Source organism: Cibotium barometz, chromosome 29 (assembly GCF_041138505.1).
Source record: "Cibotium barometz isolate CiBa-2024 chromosome 29, ASM4113850v1, whole genome shotgun sequence".
NCBI lineage: Eukaryota > Viridiplantae > Streptophyta > Polypodiopsida > Cyatheales > Cibotiaceae > Cibotium > Cibotium barometz.
The window spans coordinates 39,134,492-39,140,197 of NC_141074.1; the positions used below are offsets into that span (position 1 = coordinate 39,134,492).

Sequence of the window (5,706 nt, forward strand, 5' to 3'; positions counted from 1 at the left end):
GGTGAGTACCACTCGACTAGTGGAGACAACCATGCCCCCACCCTCGACTCCAGCAACAGCATCCTAACCCACACCCCCCATCCCACCCAAGCTCCAGCTAACCCACCCCCCACTAGTGCCCACCAATACTACCTCCAACCACCCACACTCCACGCCAAAATCCTATCAGGCACCAGCTTCTCCACTTCAACCTCTTCACCCGCCATCCTATCCCTCACTCGATACCACACCATCTCGTGTTCCCTCGCCACCCCCTTCCCCAACACCACCGTCACCCTCTTCCTCCCTCCATCTCGGATTGGGCCCATCGTTGCTACCTAAACATCGCCCTTCTACATCGGCACGCCCACGTCCTATCTTCGATGCCTCGCTCGGCACCACCCCCTCCACCTCAACAACCCCAACCCGCCAACCTGCCTTGACCCACCCCCCTAGACCACATTAGCAAGATGAGGTAGATCCCGCCCTCAATCCCCTTAGTTGGCACGATCCTTTGGATCACACAGTGAGTCTGACGATGCCACCTCCATCTTGCTCCATCGCCAGGCTACAACAACCGCATGGACATTCATGTCCTCCGGCTCTACATCCACACCAAGCAGGATGCATGGAAGTGATAGCACCTGCAGAGACAACGTGGTGACTACATTTGACCTGCCACCACCGATACTGGGCTTTATGGGTGAGCAGTCACAGCGTCCCTTCCTGCTCAAGCCACAGACTTGGTCAACGTCCCTTCCTACTCAAGCATCCTCTACACCTACGTCTACTGCCAACTAGAAGTCATCGTCCCCACCACCCTCCTCTAGTTCAATGAATCTCACATCGCATTTCCATGTGACATCATTGTCGAAGAGGCTCAATGGCTAAGGCCTTCTTCTTCTCCAAATGCCGGGAAACAATTGCCCTGAAGGAGACCCCATTGATGACAGCGAAGACAATGACGATGACAATGAGGGCGAGTACCATTCCACTCGCGTGCCCCCCCACCTCACCCCCAGCAACCGCCTCTCCTAACCCACACCCCCATCCCACCCAGGCACCAGCTCTTAATTGCCACTCAACCCACCCCCCACTAGTGCCCACCAACACTCCCTTGAACCACCCAATCTCCCTGTCAAAATCCTATCTGGAACCAGGTTCCCCATTTCAACCACTTCACCCACCACCCTTCCCCTCTTTCCCTCACCCCATACCACACCACCTCATGTTCCCTCGCCACCCCTACACCACTACCACCTACTTCCTCCATCCATCTCGGATTGGGCCCATCATCGCTCCCTAAAGATCTCCCTTCTACATCAACTTGCCCACATCCTGTCTTCGATGCCTCGCTTGGCACCACCCCCTCTACCTCCAACACTCCTCCACCTCAACAACCCCAACCTGCTAACCTGCCTTCACGCACCCCCCCTAGAAAAGGGCGAAATCCCACCCTAACCCCCACAGGAGCAAGATGAGGTGGATCCCCCCCTTAGTCCTCTGGCTCTACATCGATGCCAAACAGGATGCATGGAAGTGATAGCACCTACACAGACAACGTAGTGGCTGCTCCCCACCACTAATGCCCGGCCTATCACAAACGACTGATCTTATGGGCGAGTAGCCGGTTTGGCAATATCACAAACGATTGATCTTATGATGAGGTATGGCTATAGTGGAGAGAGCGAGCAAGCTTGGCAAAGACAAGATGGTGTGTAAGAGTTGTTTCTATTGTGCCCACGTCCGCCTAGTAGCCTTTTTAGGGTTTGTTTGCCCATGATGCAGCGGGGCAAAATCTTAGCAGTCCATCACACAAGGGATCCAAACACGCAACGGTAGAAACCGTGTCTCTGCTAAAAGACCGTCCTCTTATTAAAAGGACATATAAGCGGCAGCAGGCCGTTTTCGCTCTGTCACAGCAGCGAGCGAGAGACCAGCAGCTGGCTGGAGGGAGAGAGAGAGACCCCAGCTGCATGTCCGCCGACTAGCCTTTCCTTTTTAGGGTTTGTTTGCGAGGCACACGCAGAGCGTGCACCTTCCAAAAATTCTCCACGGCCCAGGGGCCGAGGAGGGGGTTTGGAAATAGTTTTCAACCAGCAATTGACGCGTCTCGGGAAACCCTCACTAACTGCGTCATTGCCCCAAGCGCAAAGATGGATTATATGACAGGCCCCTCAAGCTCTTTATACGTGACCTGTGGGCGGTGCTCCCCTCGTTGGAATTAACCTATGGAATATGTGTATGAATTCTAATTTGGTTATCAGACTCCAAAGATTTGGTTAGTGAGATGATTAAGGTTCCAAGATAGGCATGTTTAAGAGATGCCTTACGCCAACCATGTGTGGGTCCAAAGCTAGACTAGCATGTGAGGCAAGTTATATATTTGCAAGCTTTGTAGGATAATGCCACGCATGCTGTGGAGCGTGTGTGCAATGTTGACTACTACAAGGTCCTCTAGGGATGAAGTGGCCTCATACTCTAGTGCTTCACCCGTCTAACTCTTACATGGTTGAAGGTGGTCTAGTGTAGCATAACTATAGCTTGGTTGTGCGTCCACCAAAGATTTTTCCCTATATGTTATCTATGTATAGATGTAGCTCAATTGGGACATGGTTATGTAGATCTATAACACATATCTTTAAATGTTAAGTCCTTTCACATTTTGTCTTGACATTCTATTATACATGCATAAAATCTCTTTAAACTTTGTAACATTGTCTCTTCCTCCTAGTGGGTCGTGCAAGATTGGAGACTCTTTATTAAAACTCCTCTCGAATGGTTTGACCTAAGAACTTTCATTCAATAAGTTTACATCTCAAATTCAACTTGAGCGAGTTTTATCCATTTAACTAGTTTTATTCAACAAAGTGATACAAGCTTACCTGACTTAATTGAAAAAACTCTGTTTAACCTAGTTGAGTAAGCCACCTACATATACTCAACTAGGTTAAACAGAGTTTTTTCAATTAAGTCAAGTAAGCTTGTATCACTTTGTTGAATAAAACTAGTTAAATGGATAAAACGCGCTTAAGTTAAATTTGAGATGTTTAATGGCCTTAACTTATTCAATGAAAGTGCTTAGGCCAAACCATTTGAGAGGAGTTTTAATAAAGAGTCTCCAATCTCGCACCGCCCACTAGGAGGAAGAGACAATGTTACAAAGTTTAAAAAGATTTTATGCATGTATAATAGAATGTCAAGACATTTGTCCTGGGAAACACACGATCATAAGCACCTCATCCCAAGGAAATGAGTATGGATCGTCACTTAGTGAGAACTGTCACACCTCCGCTAGAACCTGAGGTGGGGTGATACGGCCCAGATAACCCAATCCGAATTGATCCAACAGTCTGGGAAGCCATGCCAACTACCATGTCGATAGATTCATTCGAGGATCATAGGCCAGCACCAAGCCTAGGTCAAGAACTAGTTCAGCAATGTCCAGAGACTGCCTACCAAAGAGCGTGCCATGGATTTCGAAGACAATTTCAAGGGAACTCATTCTCGATAATTGCATGAGGGCACGTCTAAAGCTTCCTTCAAAACCACAAGCACGAAATCGGAAGGAAAGGGAAAAGAGTCCTATTTAGGAGACAACAGTTGGAGTGGCTAGTAGCTGCATTAATGTAGCAGATGACCCAACAATGGAGAGTAGGAGAAGTTGTGACCAAGTTGGGCAACCTCGTCTTTACCCCAAGAGAGAACTAGTGTGGTGCCCAATTTGTCCAGAGAACCACACTAGTAGGGAATGTCCACATCTGCAACCTAGACACACTCTATACTACGCTTACTACCAAAGATGGGGCAAGCACAAAAACCTCAAACTCCTACCACCAAGAGCTACTGAAGCACAAGCGCTCTACCCTACAGGCCTTACCACCTAACTCGAGGCCTTGCCGGCCAAAGCAAAACACAATGCACCTCAATCAGGCCATGAAGTGGCCCGGAGAGGAATCCTCAGGGTGCATGAAGTACTCTTGCCACCCCTAGTCCTCCCACCAAAACATCCCTTACCTCGAGTGACCCCTGTTCATGAGCAGTTAACCCTGACCAAAATCTTTGAAGAAGGTAAGGAGGAGCTATTCACAACACCATCTTTGAATCCCCTAAGCCAAGCAACCCACCCATGCAAGTCCTAAGTCACTACGTGATGGAGGGTGAGCATATGTACCCCTTACCCAGTTCTGAAGGAATGCACTTCTTGAAAGTGAGAATGGAAAAAGGAAAGGAAAATTCTATAGGTTGGATGGCTATGCAATGCTATCACTATGTTGGACCTCATCAAATAGCTGAGTGTCCAGTCAAAGAAAGGGATAACTAGTACTTTCTCTAAGTGCTCCCACCTTAACTCCCTTTGTAAGATTCCTCCTCGGGCTGAATATTGATTAAGCCTCTACTTCAATCCCTTGTAATCATTCTATGTTTTTGAATACAAGAAAATATTATTTTTCCTTGTTTGGCCTAGTGAGATAAAAATTTCTAGAGAGTGGTAAATTAATATTGGGATATTTTTGGATAAATAAATTCTACAGATATCAAAAAAATGTTTCCCTGAAAGAGAAAATCAAAATAGATTTTCCAAGGTGCAATTGGAATTAATTAAAAATGGTTTAGAAGACCTTAGCCTAAGGGTCAAGATTTTTGATTTTTTTAAATTATGGTCCAATTAAGGTTCCTATGGACCAATAAGATTAATCCAAGTGTTGGGATAAGATAAATCCAAAGAATAAAAGAAAATACCCAAAAATGAGTAAATGCCCACATAAGATGAAGAGTTGACTAAGTACTAGGTTTATTAGTTAAAAATTATGAAGTATTAATAAAAAAATGAGATATTTTAGAGTAATCATTCATTTTTGACACATGGGTAAGGAAAAGGGGGCCCTTCAAGGAGGTGCCTATTTCACATGTGTGGATGAGTTTTAAACTCTAAAATAATAGGATATTTTTATCTCTCCTCTCTCTTAAATCAAACCAAATAAAAAAGAGAGCCAAACTGGTCCAAATCTTGTCCAAATTCAGCCAAACTGAAGCTGAAAAATTCTAGAACTCAGTTGGACTCAATTAGTGGCCTCCCTCACCTATAAATAGATCCTCATTCCTTTGTATTCTCATCTTTGAACTAAACTATGCTGGTATTACTCTAAGTTAAGCTTATTTTCTATTATCCTCTAAAAACCCTCTACAAATTGAAGAGATTGGAGCTTCTCTCTCTCTCTCTTCAATCTTCCTTGGAGACTCCAACAACATACCAAACAAATTGATTGGTTGGGGGCCTCTACTGTGATCAAAGAATCAAGTAATTTAGGAGGTAAAGTATGGATTATTATCTTCTTTTTCTTAAAACTCCAAATGTTTCTCTTCTCAACCCCTCTCAAGCTTGAGAAGCATTAATTTGAATGGCTTTTGAGTACTATTGAAGTTCTTTAATGTATTGTAATGAAGAAACACATAAATTTCTATTTATGCTTAATTTATAATGGTTTTTAAGCATTTCTCTCTCTCCCCCAAAAGAATGGTCATTCCTATGACCTATTCTCAATTCGAATGAAGCTTCTCATGGAGCATTTCTCTAATTTAAAAGTAATTTCTATGCTTGTCTAATTGGAGGCCAAAATAATGGCTTTTTATACTTTTATGCTATTTAACTTATGGTAAAATTAAGAATCAATCCATAATTGGATAATGATCCAATTAGTGGTTTTTCTAATCACATGAATAATA

At 44.5% G+C, this 5,706-nt stretch overlaps 1 non-coding gene across 1 annotated transcript; it reads right to left on the bottom strand.

The window, feature by feature from the left end:
* Positions 1 to 2,007: 2,007 nt before the first annotated feature.
* LOC147622164 (U4 spliceosomal RNA) lies at positions 2,008 to 2,137 on the bottom strand. The gene has a single exon (XR_015269748.1). It is a non-coding gene; the product is annotated as a U4 spliceosomal RNA (small nuclear RNA).
* Between the last annotated feature and the right edge of the window lie 3,569 nt (positions 2,138 to 5,706).